Here is a 15,521-nt window from a genome sequence, read left to right as displayed (position 1 = left end):
AAAAATGCACCAACCCAAAACCAGCAAAATCAGAGGCAATAAGGGACTCAACCCCATTTAATATTTTGTGCACTGCTGACTTCATGACTACGGGTTCACATAAGCCAGAAACCACGAGGCCTTAAGAATTAAATAGGCCTAGCATGATGGAGCTGACAGGTCAGAGCGCCCCAGAAATTGATAGAAGGTCATCCCTGTATAGATATAAAAATATAATGGCTGATGTCTCTGACCAGGAAGCCTCCTATGACGAGAAAGTGAGGGAATTAGATCTGCAGAAACACTATCTCCAAAAGGTCCAGTTGGTTCAATTTGCACAAAACCAGCATGAAATGATGCCCAAAAAGAGCATTCAGAAGACCTCCACCCAATCAGGGCAGTGGGGGGGATCCTCCGCCAACCATGAAATCAGGGAGGAGTCAGAAGACTACTCTCTTGTGCACCACAGGGGAGAAGAAACTAGGCCCCAACATTCTGCGAGCCCCTCCCAAACTCACAGAATCAGGGAGCGCCTAGAAGATTATGAGGGGACTTCAACCAGTAGCGCCTCTGAGTCTGAGGGCGAATGGTGAGATGGCAAAAGAAGGCAAATAAACTAAAAAGAGTTCTGGTGAAAGCCCCCATTAGCCAGATCAAGGCCATTAGGAATTTTTTAACACTGCACCATAAAAACGCAAAATATTGTGTCTGGGAGCATTTGGAACTCTGTGAACAAATAATGGACACTTTCCACCTTAAAGATAGCCAGAACTGCATAGATCATGCCAAATAGACATTCTCTCCGGAGAACTCCAGCTTCTTTACTGGACTGGAATACCAAAACCATTCAAGATGGTCCACCTACAAGGCGGCCATCTTGAAGCACTTCTCCGCCCACAGAAACCCCCAATCTACTCACAAAGCAGCCTGCAATCTACAATGCGGAGAATATCAGGCCCCATGAGAATTTGTGCAGGAGCTAAAACGCGCCTTTGCACAAACCACCAGGAGGGTGTGTACGGATAGCAGAGATCTTCTAACTACCTACTTTCATGTGCTCCCAAAGCACACCCTGACCTAGCAGGTGAGGGATTTTCATGATAAAAGATCCCTGGACTGGGTAATAGAGCAGGCTACCCACATCTACGAGGTCCAAAAACCAGGCGAAAATAAAAATCAAGTAAAAAACTCCAAACCAACCAACATCCCTGCTTCTGCTAAGGTGGCAGGGGTGAAGGTTGCCCCCATTTTGGACCTAGAAATGGGGGCCCTAAAAATGCACCAACCCAAAACCAGCAAAATCAGAGGCAAAGAAGGCCTTCTGGCCAATCAGCAAAAAATGGCAGTCAGGGAGGTGATCCCACCAATGCGACCCCTAACTCTCCTGATATACGTCCCAGATACAAGGGCAACCGGCCTATCTTGGGGTATGTATGGACTCCCCCAGCCCAATGAGGATCCAACCAGGTAAGTACCGCCCAGGAAACGTCCCCCCTAACTTCCCTCAGGATGGCAGTAATCCCCTAAATCCTGGGTTAAGTTTCTTTCCCCGGTATCCACAAAACCCCAACCTGCAGGACAACCCTCCTTTCTTACACCGCTTTCAGGAGCCCAGACTACCCAATCTGGCAGAGGGGAGGCGAAGGGTGGAGGGCTACCAAAATCCCCATTTCCCAGGGTACTCCGTGAGATGGGATAGTTACCCCTCCGATGAACCACCTAGGCATGAACAGAGACCCCCGTACCAGCCGGAACGGGTGTCCCAACTGGAGCGCCAGGTCCAGAATCTCACACAGGATCTGGGTTGCATGTTGAGTGCTCAGCAGAACCCTCAGATGAACATGGCAGGCTCACAACCCCTCAAACCAAAGGTCTGGCACCCCAGAACAAAGATGGGGAGAGATTCCTTATAATTCACTGGTTCCAGAGGAGGCGGCACAGGGGAAAGGGGGTGTGAAGCCCTAGAGGAAGCTTCCTTCCTCACCCATGAAAAGCCCCTGGACACCCCAGAACCGGAACTAAAATCTCCTGCCTCCGAAAATCTTTCAGATTCCCAAACTCTGTCACAGAATTATGTCCAAAATACCCCTGTGTCAGAGTCCAAAAACAAAAAATTTACCTGCCAGCTGGCTCAGAATGCCCATTATCTTTGCCCATTGGAGGAGAAAGCAGGTAGATTCTATGCCTCCATCCAAGTGCAGGGGCAATCTGCATTTTTAGCACTGGTGGACACTGGATCCCATTCCACTCTTCATTCTAAAAAAGACCTTTGAGCAGCTAAATTCAGGAAGGGGGAGAGACACCAGATCCCACTCACCCCTCTCCCTGGACAACTACATAACTTCGACAGGAATGAAATTCCTGTTGAGGGGACTGTGGATTTGGAAATAAAAATAGGGCGACACAAGATGAAACACCCGGTCATAGTAGTGACTCCAGAGGGAACACCCTGTCTACTAGGCAATTACATCCTTCGCAGGTTGTCTCCCCTAATAGACTGTGTGAACAAGGTACTCTGGACTCAGACTAATAGGCCAATAAAATTAAAACAGAGTGTCATCCATGTTATTTTAAATGGCACATGCCACATGGTTGAACAAAAACCGGATCAAATTGAGTTTCATCTTCAAAATAATAAAACCCCTGACGTTACAGTAATTGCTGTAGGAGAACAAGCTAGTGAAGGGAACTCCTCTCCATTCCTGAAAATCAACCATCCTTCCAGTTTTAAGTGGCATTCCACCCTGGAAGGAAATACTTTGAAATTGTATATTGATTCACAATCGGAAAATCCCAATTCCATAGTCAGAAGTGATGAGAATCAAGCTCAAAGCATAGCTGGCATTCAGAAGAAGGGCGAACAGCTCTTTCTCCCCATTCAGTTAAATGAGGGGAGAGAGTCTGTTCTCGCCAGAGTTTGCTTGAATAGCGAAGAAAGATTCATCAGCCAAGTATTATTCAGGAAACTCCCAAAAGACCAGACCCGGCCCGCTGTTGATTCAGTTTATCAGGCTGACCTTAGATCGGTGGTTATGAGCCATGTATTTGATCTCATTTACTTGCCATTTGGACTCCACCATTGTACTTGGGGTATTGGGTGTGTGTGGTGACTTTTGTATTACGCTAAGGGTCACTCATGTCATTGTCCGATGATGGAACTCCCATCTCGGAATGCCCAAAACCCTCGATGGCCTCCATGTCTATGATGGACCTGCAGGTTTCTGCCTCCTGTTGCCAGGGCCTGGCTGCGGTTTGCTGAGAGGATGTTGCGGACACGTAGCCTCAGATCATCCCAGCGCTTCCTGCAGTCTTTCACGGTGCGTGGGGTCGTCCCCACCGCAGAGACCTTCTGTGCCATCTCCTCCCAGATGTGTTTTTTTCCGTATTTTTGCTGCGCGGCACAGGTCTACGCAGAGCACGACAACTGCATGCTCGACCAGTGTGTCAACGAGCATGTCGAGTTCTTCATCACTAAAACGTGGTTTCTGCAGCTGCACTGTGCCTTTTCTGGTTACCTTGGCCATCTCCTTGCTAACAGAAGTCCACAGTTTGCCAATCCAGATGCTGTAGGCAGAGGATTGCAATGTATTGTGTTTTTAAAGATGGCCGCCGGTGCATTTCCCGTTCCGGCACGTGACGTTGCTTCTGGTAACGGCACTTCATGCGGCATTGATGATGCCGCTATCGGGGGGATTGGAGGGCCTTACCTGCATGCCGGTGCAGCCATTACCAGCATGCCGGTATGCACGTGCACGCTGACTCGGAATCAACCGTTGATTTCGCCAGCAGTGCTACACGGACACGATTGCACCGGCATGCCGGTAATTTCAATTTATTACCGGCCAACTCGTAATGAGTCCCAATATCTCACTATCTATAGGAGATCACGATCTATCATTGCCTTTACTTTACTCTCGGCAGACACCTGTAAACATACTGGGACAAGACATTATGAGCAGACTAAACATGACCATCTCCTTCATGGACAAGGGCATAGTGTGCTCAACACCAGGCATGCACATGCTAAATGTAAGCAGATTGTCCAAGCATATTGTGGACGCACGGTACAGAGGTGGGGGGGCAGTGGACCCAAAGATGTTCCAGTATGGGACTGACATTGCTATTGCATGGTTTCCAGGCATAGCAGGGAAAGTGTGGCGAGTTCCAAACGATTACCTGTTCAGGCCAGAAACACGAGTGGACGAGCCAGAAGGAACAATAGTGTACACAGAAATAGAGGCAGTGCTCGCAATAGAGAATTGGATTGCAGTGCACGCGATGGATGACGCAGGGTGGCCATGGAGAGCAATAATTGCAGTTGCACAAGGGGGCAGGCTAACTACAGTGACACACGACAAACTATTCAAGGAGTTGAGACATTAACTGGAAATGGTGTTCGAAATGAGTGTAACCTGCTGGTTACAGATACACTACAGACAAGTGACGCAGAGAATGGCGATGGAGGTACCACCGTCATTCTGGTGACACGGCTAAGGTACTCAGCAGCTTGTGGACCCCAAACCCCTAGACTTAGGATGCATAACGAGAATAGGAGGGGTGTAGATAAAACTGAAGCCAGGAGCAATTTTACCCATAGTAAAGCTGTACCCCCTAACCAAGGAGGCAGATGAGGGCATTTATGAGACAATCACATCCCTGATTGAGAGAGGCATTTTTGTACCATCAGAATCCCCAGGTAATACTGCAGTGTATCCTGTGCACAAGGCCACGGGGGGATAATGGCATTTCATACAGGACCTAGGGCCTCTTAAACATATTGCAGAAGCAGAGTATCCTTTGGCTGCAAATTCTGTGACAATTGTGTGCAGCGTTCCAGCAGAAGCTGCCTGTTTCATGGTCATTGATTTGAAGAATGCATTCTTCTCAGTGCCACTACACCCAAACTCACAAGACATCACCAGCTTTATGTATAGAAATTAGAAGTGGAAACACACTTGTTTACCACAAGGGTCCTGCGAGTCACCACCTATCTTTAACAGAGTGATACAAATAGACCTGAGCAACATACAGACAGAAATCACAGTTTTACAGTATGTAGATGGCATCTTGAGTTGCATGAGAGAGAAGACCAGTGTAGAAGGGATTCAGTGCACATGCTGACTGTGTTAGCTGAAAAGGGGTACAAGGTGAACAAGGCAAAGTTACAGTACTGTCAGAAGGAAGTGCTATACATTGGACAGACGATATCCAAAGATGGCCGACATATTTCCGCAGAGAGAGCAGAGACATTACACAAAACACCTCAGCCCATGACCGCGAGGGAGATGCAACAGTTCTTGCGGTAATGTAACTACTACAGAGCATGGGTCTTTCACTACAGCACATACACAAGGCCACTATTGTGCGCCCTGAAAGAGGCACAGAAGGGAACAAAGACATTGACATGTACCACAGAGATGACTGAGGACTTTGAGGAACTGACAGAAGCAATAAGCACTGTCCCAGTGTTAGGGATCCCAGACTACATAAAGGAATGTTCCCTATTCTCACATACTGACGGTACTGTGATGAAGGTAGTACTGACACAAAAGACAATCATGGGCCATAAGCCAATTGCTTACTACTGTGGACAATTTGACCCAGTGATGAGAGGATGCTATCCATGCGAACAAGCTTAGGCAGCTGCGGCCTTTGCAGCGGAGAACTCATCAGCAGTAAAAATGGGGTGCACCACCACTCTTTACGTGGAGCACACCCTCTTTGCAATACTGCAGAAGCCAAAGACCACACTGACAACAGAAAGAGCATCAGAGTATGAGGTGATACTATCAAATGTGGGCTTCAAAATAGTAAGATGCAACACTGTAAAGCCAGCAACATTTTTGGAAGATGTTTTCCAGGCCGGAGACTATGTACACGACTGCACAAAGAACAGAGATGTTCAGTGAGACATGCAAGATAGAGGATGACGCACTTGAGTGGGGAGACGTGCTCTACATTGATGGTTCATCGAGCCCCCAGTGCTGGCCACATTAAGAGATCCATCAGTAAGAAAGGTCTGGGAGGAGTTGTTTGCTTCGCAATTAGTGATTATTTGGTCTGCAGGCTTAAGGGCACTGACAATACTAACACAGTTGCACTTTTGTTTGCGCATTTCAGGTGGGCAACTGTATCACCAGGCTGCAAGGATCAAGCAGCGTAAGTGGAAATGAAGGGAACAATAAAGAACATTAATGTTATGTTGTGTCTATTTATTCCCAGTGGATTGATGGGATTCACATTTTGGCAATTATATGTTGTTGTTACTGCTACCGCTGTACACTCTACTAATATTCCCCCGACCCAAGCAGGTGGAACGACCATGTCTGGTGGACATGAAAACCCTGCTGCTAAGGTAAGGAGAGGTAAGCACAGTGTTGACACAGACATGAAGAGAGTAGACATGTATCTCACAGACACTGCTCGAGTGTCTAACAACATGTGGTACAAACACATGACAAAAGTAGGTAATCTAAACCACTGAGAAGAGATGTTACATCTGCTCTTTAATCCCCTACACCATGAGTCCCTCTATAAATGGATGGCATAGCAACTGAAATACCAGCAGCAAGAGCACAGTGCCTGATGTAGCTTGCAATGGAGCAAACACGAGGAAGATTTCAAGTGAAGTCAGCAACATTGAGATGGATGTCCAAAGGAACATTCCCGTACGTAGATAATTACATTAAGACATTAGACATGATGAACAATTATTGGCAGCTAGATGGAGCCATACAGTACGTAACTGACTGATGGACCTGAGAAGGGAGAAACAAAGTGTATCACATTGAAGGAACTGCCATGTCCCTGGACAAGAGTGAAGGAGATAGGAGGAGAGCCTGGCTGCTGGGAAAGGCCACAGATATTAGTATATGGGTGAGTGTACACTAACGATGGATGGAAAGATGGAGTGGTGGGAAACAAGGCACTGACAAGAAAAATATCTGTTTTAAAATTGTAATGGTGAATAAGGCCCTGGTCTAGGAATGTAAGGGGGGATGGGTTTGGTTAAAATATAATATAATATTTTAGTCTAACTAACTTACCTTTTGGGCTCAGGAAAACAAAATAAAATAAAACAATTAAATAAATGCATTGGCTGTACTGGGAAACCAGCCAAACAGGTTTCCTGCTTGGCTTCAAATAACATTTGTGTGCTGGCAACAGGAGTGGCCTGCCCCCTAACAGGAGCCACAGTGGATTTCTGGGACACCTACCTGTTACTTTTTATCCCTGGAAACCTTGAATGACCAAGAGGAATAATATAACACGACCATCAGACTTTGTGGCTGGGCTCCAGCTTGACACAGTAGATTCTGGGACACCTACGTGTTACTTTTGGAAGTAACACCTCCCTGCAACATTAAACTGGGGAGCCTCAAAGGCCACCCCAGAGCAACAGTTGGATCTATGCCCTTATTTGGTAGACAATGATGGCCATCTTGCTCAAAATACTATTTTATTAATAAACTTTTAAGACTTTTATCTCTGAAACCGGTTCATGCAGGAATGTACACATTTAACAGTTTAGATGCAATTTTTGTGGCTTTAAAACAACATATTGTGGCTGTCTATAGCATGTTGGGGACAGAAATGGCAGAAAATTGGATACTCTGAGGAAAGTGTATATGGTGCGACTTTGAAATTCAATACTAACATGCCTTATGATAATATGTACACATGTATAAAGTTATAGAATTTTAGGTAAAATATTTCTCACTGAAAATAATGAAAAATTATAAGACGGATGAAACAAAGTCCTCCAAACTTGGGAGTTGTACTGCCATGCTCTGTGTGAAATATGTAATCTGCCTATGTAATTTGCAAAAGTGTCACAATTGTAAAAAAAAGAGCAATTTATGTCCAATTTTTTGGCAGAAATGACTGTGGGATGGCTTTGTACCCCATAAAACACAACCCCATAAACTGAGTCCTCTCCTGGAGGAGGCAACCAACATAGACTGACCTATCCGGTTCTTAAGATTAGGTTTAGCTTAGTTCTGCCCAACAATAAATCCTGTGAGGTCACCCGCTTTATAAAAAGGGGAAGCTCACAGAGACAGGGACACTCTCTTCTGAATTTTCCATTGCCTGTGTATCCAGATATTCCACCTTCACTCTGCAAGATTTGAGATTCTTCTACCAGGCCAGAGCATAGCTGACCCTATCAAGACAGGACCACTGATCCAGAAACCCCACTAAAAAGCCCAATACCTAGGGGGGAAAGCTGTGGTACCCTTCTGGGAGTATCCTGTGACCAGACCAGCTTTTTGCCTCACTATCTGCATGTCAGCTGTACCCTTGCTACCCAGTGACCGGACAGGCCCAGCTGTTGTTCTGCTGGGAGAGTCTGCCACCTTGCCTTGACCAGAGCCTTTGAGTCCAGAATCCGGTTGGCTGTCCAAAATCCCAAACTCCGGATTGTGAGTATTTCCCCACCCCATAGAAACACATAGCCTACCCCATTTTGATACCTTGTCTTTGTTCTACTCTCTAAGCAAACCCAGCAATACCTTGATAACTTGTTTCAAACTGTTTGAATTCTCTGTGCATCCTGTCCTTGATTTCATAGTGTTAGCTCCCTTCTTTCATTCACCCTATCTTGTAAGTCCTTAGCAATATTTTGATTAAATAAATTAATTATCTCAAAGAAAAGAGGCACACCGCGTGAAGGGTTACAACTGCAGCGTAACTTTTCTATTCACGGGTGGTGTTTCTCTTTCCTAGCCATTAAATCTATTGTAAGTGAAGCTTGTCCTGTTCTTTCCAAACAGATTTTCTTTTAACTGCTTTATTTTAACAAAACCAAATTTCTTTCACCTTGAAAGTCTCATCCAGTTCTCCAGCTATAGTCACGCTTTCACTTTTCTACTGTCCCTGTGATGTGCAGCTATCACCCAGCCTAAAAACTGCATTCCGATTCTGTTTATTTCACCCATCTTTCTTAAAAAACATTTTATCATTTAAAACTGCAAAAAGAGGAAAATGCAACTTTTCAACATGTGATTTCGGCTGCACTGTGTTCTTACTTTCAAATTGCTTTTTGAACTGTAGGCCCTTTGTTGATACCTTGTCTTGTAGATGCTAGTGTTTTACATTCCTGATACTGTGATAATCATATTTATCCCATTGATTCAACTGTACATTATTTAATTATTTACTGATTCTGAGAGTTATTTACTGTAATTACAAAGGTTTTAAAACCTGGGTGCTATCTACGTGAAGTGTAAAATTGCTCCTATTCATCTGTGCTTTGGATATGTTTTAGTAGAAGGTTAACTAAGTGTATTTGCTCAGTTTACATTGTAATTATCCTCCCATTGGTGATTGCTGCCCGATAATACAATTATGTGAGTTCATTTGAATTTTCAAATAAATAAATATTGTATTCCCACCAACCGGCCTAGTTCATGGTCCATTGTGACCCAGGTTATTTGTAAAAGGGGGTGTGAGACAGGTTGGGTGCCAGCTCAATCTGAATTTGCAGAAAATAAAGTGAAAGCATTCCAATTGAGCGCTACCTCCAAGGCTAAGGGCGAGGGTCCTGGTCTGGTGTGTGATACCCGATTGCAATCCTTAACAGAATTGGGGGCTCAGGCCAGGAATTGGGTTTGTGTATTCACCCATGACAGCTTAACACAACAGGCCAATCTTCAAGGTAGTGATACTTTGTGTGATTGGGACACTGGGTTAGGCTGTAGAAGCGCCTCCTCAAAATGAAGATCCTAAGTACCAGGCCTGTGTATAAAATTAAAGCTAAATCAACCCCAAAAAGACAAAAAGCAACAGAATACAGGTTACCCTTACATAAATAAATTAATAAAGAAAGAACACTTTCCAAAATGACCACAGTAGAAATAAATATGGGCAGGGACCACCTTCTGCACAAGTTATTTGTCAGAGGAGAATGGCAGCAGCAAGATGAGGAAGTCTGGCTGGGAGAGATGTTAGGGTGAATTCTCCAAAATGACTAATTTCCCTTACCTACTGAGTCCCTCAGCAGCTTTGCTGGATTTCTGGTATTTATGTTTTCACCTGGTAAGAGTGTGAGCCTTTTTTCCCACTCTTACATGTGTTTTGCTGTGTGTGTTTAACATGTTTGTGTCCATACACTGTGGAGCCTCACCTACTCCATACGCATCATCTTTTTACTGTGTGTTACCCAGAACCTTCAGTGCAGTGACACAGGGTTGTCTTTTAGACTTCCCAACTCAGACTCCATTTTCTGGGACTGACTACTGTCTCCCAGAACATGTAAAGTTACCATTGACTGTATTAGTCTTTTTAAAACCACAGACCCAGTACAAACTATCTTGCATAGAGTACTGGAAAGGGTTAATAGTTATCCTTTTTTGTCTGTTTCTCATGGAACATTGTTTCATTCCCTTTTCATTAATATGTGGCTGGTGGCAGTGGTATCTACCCTATTTTTCCTACCAGGTTATCTTAAATAGCCTGGGTATTGTTTTAGGCTATCTTAGTAGCCTCAAACTTAAACCCGCTGGACCATATATGTTTTTATTTGGTTCCGGTTGGGTTTATTTGCCATTTCTTTTTGTAAAGGTTTTTCTCGTGTTTTACTCCCTTTGTTCGCTGACCTTTGGCGGGCTTCTGCACAGAAGCCCTCCTTAAGCGCCTGAAAGTCGGGTAAGCAGGATGTGAGGGAGGGGTTTTAGGACCCCTGCCATGGGTTCCCTTGGTAACCCAAGTCACACTCCTGTTTGATTGGCTGGGTGACTGTCCCGCCAGGACAGCCACCCTGCTGTGTGATTGACAGCCAGGTTGTGTGAATGGGGGAAAACTGCATAAAAAGCAGGTCTCAGGGACTGAGAAGGCAGAGTCGCCACTAAATCGAGAAAACGGAAGAAAAGCTGAAAGAACAGGACCCCTACCACGACTGAACCTTCCTGTGAAGCCCTACTGCGTGTCCGAATCTCCAAACTTCGACAACAGGGAAGATCTTCAAGGAATCTTCCCCCCTTGAGCTGGTGGGAACAACCAGTTCACCAAACTGCAAGCCAGGCCTCTCTCTTCTGGTCGAATTTACTGTGCACAGCTACAGTGAACTGGATAGCCAAGAGGATCGGACCCTGCTTGGGTTTTAAGGAGCACACCTTTTATTAATCGTTTTGCTCCGCTGCTGGTTTCTTCCCTGGGCATTGCAGGACCCTCCAGTCCTCCTCCTTCTTGCCAGTCTCCCAGTCACTTCAGGAACTGTGAGCCTGCAGGACCTGCCAGGAACGTCTGCCTCAGCTACAGCATTCTTCTGCTCTAAAGGTACTGTGCTAACCCGTTTACTCGTTTTGTCCAGCTGCGGTGAAAGTGTGTGAAATCTTTTGCCAATCTGAGGGCTTGTCCTTCTCTATTCTTTAAAGTAACTTTTCATCTGACCAACTTCGTTTGAACACTTGGCAAAGACTTAACTGCAAACTACCCTGAACTGTGTGATCCTCTGCATAAGACTTTGGTCCATTGACTTTGGCCCAGGCCTCTTGATTTGATTTACTTACTGTAGTTCCTTTTTCTAGATTGCCCTGCTTACTTACTTGTTGGTGCTGCTCAACGTCTGCCTAACTTTGTCTTTCCCTTCCTTTTAAATTACTGGAGTGCCATTTTGCTCACACTTCATTTTGAGCCTAACTTGTCCAGAATCTATTGGATGTGGTGTAATGTATTGAGATTGTGATGTTTCAACTGCTTGATAATAGTGAATCGTTTTATAACTGATGTGTAAATAAATGTATATTCCTTTACTCAGAAACCTTGAGTCAGTGTTTGTTTGAACCATAGTAATTGCTGTCCTTTGTGTAACTATTGATACTGCTCACTTTACTCTTGAGAAAAGTCTGGCTGCTCAGCCATCGCTACCACTTTACTGTGTAGTACAGGCTTGTACCAAAGGTGAATTTGTACTGTAACTTGTAGTCTTAATTGTGTGTGGTGTTCCCAAAGGGTACTGCATATGGTTCTGCCTAACAAGAGATGATGCAACAGGTCACCACCATGGACACAAATGTATGGCAGGACAGTAGCCTGTTACATCAAGCCTTAAGTGAATTCTACATGACTCCAAATCTTAAAGGAGAGCAGATTAAAATGCGCCGAATCACAGCCTACGTGTATCTCCACATGGGGGTGATGCAGGCGAAATTTTAGGAAAATAGAACTCAGGCGAGAAACCAATCTGAACTCTTAACTCAAATTCAGACTGAGCTAAATCTAGTGGAAGAAAAATTGAAAAAGAGGCAAGATTCTGAGATCCAAGTTGAGAACTATTTCAAACAGTTAAAAGAGGACTTGGCTCTCGAACAGCAAAATAAACTAGACTAAGAGGCCAAATTAAATGCCTTAAGAATGGAGTGTCAAGAAAAGGTTGACTCTTTGGAAGAGGGTCAACTGAAATTAAAACAACAACTAAAATATGACAGAACCTGCTCAGAATAAATAACCATCTTACAAAATCAGATCAAAAATCTGGAAGAGGAGAATAGCAAATTCATCATTAAAGAACTCCACTCTCAATCAGAATTTGATGAAGAGCGCCAGAAATTAGGCGCCATAACACATCAAAGGGATGACCTGGCTGAACAAAGGGGCGCTCTGTATCAGGAGAAAGAGGCCCTATACCAGGAAATGTGCAGTTTAAAAACTAATATGGGGAGAAGGGAGTCAGACCTTCAGGTGCTGACTGGCATAAAAGAAGAATGTGATAAATTAATGGGACATATGAGACAAATGGAACTCGAGTTAGAGCAGGGCTTAGAGGCTCTAAACATGCAGGAAAGGGAGGTTCACCTCCTACAACAGAAATTGTCTCAGTGTTCCCAGACCATACAGGTAGCGCAAAGAGATAATGAGGCCCTCTGTGACGAGAACGATGGACTCCACAAGCAGGTGGCAGCTCAAGAACAACAGGTCATAGAGGCCAGTAAAGCCCTGATAGCCAAGCAAAAGGCTCAGACCTTTGCCTATTATCAAGAGGTAGGGGCTGAGAAGGTAAAACTAGCGAGGGTGGAGAAAGAGTATGCTAGATCTAATCCAAACTGGAGGGACCCCGAACGTGTAGAGAGGGACAGGGCAATTCCTGATCATTGTATGATGACCTCTGCAATAAGGGACTCAACCCCATTTAATATTTTGTGCACTGCTGACTTCATGACTACGGGTTCACATAAGTCAGAAACCACGAGGCCGTAAGAATTAAATAGGCCTAGCATGATGGAGCTGACAGGTCAGAGCCCCCCAGAAATTGATAGAAGGTCATCCCTGTATAGATATAAAAATATAATGGCTGATGTCTCTGACCAGGAAGCCTCCTATGACGAGAAAGTCAGGGAATTAGATCTGCAGAAACACTACCTCCAAAAGGTCCAGTTGGTTCAATTTGCACAAAACCAGCATGAAATGATGCCCAAAAAGAGCATTCAGAAGACCTCCACCCAATCAGGGCAGTGGGGGGGATCCTCCGCCAACCATGAAATCAGGGAGGAGTCAGAAGACTACTCTCTTGTGCACCACAGGGGAGAAGAAACTAGGCCCCAACATTCTGCGAGCCCCTCCCAAACTCACAGAATCAGGGAGCGCCTAGAAGATTATGAGGGGACTTCAACCAGTAGCGCCTCTGAGTCTGAGGGCGAATGGTGAGATGGCAAAAGAAGGCAAATAAACTAAAAAGAGTTCTGGTGAAAGCCCCCATTAGCCAGATCAAGGCCATTAGGAATTTTATAACACTGCACCATAAAAACGCAAAATATTGTGTCTGGGAGCATTTGGAACTCTGTGAACAAATAATGGACACTTTCCACCTTAAAGATAGCCAGAACTGCATAGATCATGCCAAATAGACATTCTCTCCGGAGAACTCCAACTTCTTTACTGGACTGGAATACCAAAACCATTCAAGATGGTCCACCTACAAGGCGGCCATCTTGAAGCACTTCTCCGCCCACAGAAACCCCCAAGCTACTCACAAAGCAGCCTGCAATCTACAATGCGGAGAATATCAGGCCCCATGAGAATTTGTGCAGGAGCTAAAACGCGCCTTTGCACAAACCACCAGGAGGGTGTGTACGGATAGCAGAGAGCTTCTAACTACCTACTTTCATGTGCTCCCAAAGCACACCCTGACCTAGCAGGTGAGGGATTTTCATGATAAATGATCCCTGGACTGGGTAATAGAGCAGGCTACCCACATCTACGAGGTCCAAAAACCAGCCGAAAATAAAAATCAAGTAAAAAACTCCAAACCAACCAACATCCCTGCTTCTGCTAAGGTGGCAGGGGTGAAGGTTGCCCCCATTTTGGACCTAGAAATGGGGGCCCTAAAAATGCACCAACCCAAAACCAGCAAAATCAGAGGCAAAGAAGGCCTTCTGGCCAATCAGCAAAAAATGGCAGTCAGGGAGGTGATCCCACCAATGCGACCCCTAACTCTCCTGATATACGTCCCAGATACAAGGGCAACCGGCCTATCTTGGGGTATGTATGGACTCCCCCAGCCCAATGGGGATCCAACCAGGTAAGTACCACCCCAGGAAACGTCCCCCCTAACTTCCCTCAGGATGGCAGTAATCCCCTAAATCCTGGGTTAAGTTTCTTTCCCCGGTATCCACAAAACCCCAACCTGCAGGACAACCCTCCTTTCTTACACCGCTTTCAGGAGCCCAGACTACCCAATCTGGCAGAGGGGAGGCGAAGGGTGGAGGGTTACCAAAATCCCCATTTCCCAGGGTACTCCGTGAGATGGGATAGTTACCCCTCCGATGAACCACCTAGGCATGAACAGAGACCCCCGTACCAGCCGGAACGGGTGTCCCAACTGGAGCGCCAGGTCCAGAATCTCACACAGGATCTGGGTTGCATGTTGAGTGCTCAGCAGAACCCTCAGATGAACATGGCAGGCTCACAACCCCTCAAACCAAAGGTCTGGCACCCCAGAACAAAGATGGGGAGAGATTCCCGATAATTCACTGGTTCCAGAGGAGGCGGCACAGGGGAAAGGGGGTGTGAAGCCCTAGAGGAAGCTTCCTTCCTCACCCATGAAAAGCCCCTGGACACCCCAGAACCGGAACTAAAATCTCCTGCCTCCGAAAATCTTTCAGATTTGCAAACTCTGTCACAGAATTATGTCCAAAATACCCCTGTGTCAGAGTCCAAAAACAAAAATTTTACCGGCCAGCTGGCTCAGAATGCCCATTATCTTTGCCCATTGGAGGAGAAAGCAGGTAGATTCTATGCCTCCATCCAAGTGCAGGGGCAATCTCCATTTTTAGCACTGGTGGACACTGGATCCCATTCCACTCTTCTTTCTAAAAAAGACCTTTGAGCAGCTAAATTCAGGAAGGGGGAGAGACACCAGATCCCACTCACCCCTCTCCCTGGACAACTACATAACTTCGACAGGAATGAAATTCCTGTTGAGGGGACTGCGGATTTGGAAATAAAAATAGGGCGACACAAGATGAAACACCCGGTCATAGTAGTGACTCCAGAGGGAACACCCTGTCTACTAGGCAATTACATCCTTCGCAGGTTGTCTCCCC

Source organism: Ambystoma mexicanum, chromosome 6q (assembly GCF_040938575.1).
Source record: "Ambystoma mexicanum isolate Mex_15411 chromosome 6q, UKY_AmexF1_1, whole genome shotgun sequence".
NCBI lineage: Eukaryota > Metazoa > Chordata > Amphibia > Caudata > Ambystomatidae > Ambystoma > Ambystoma mexicanum.
The sequence above is the reverse complement of the archived record's forward strand: the minus strand, read 5'-3'. Positions refer to the sequence as shown.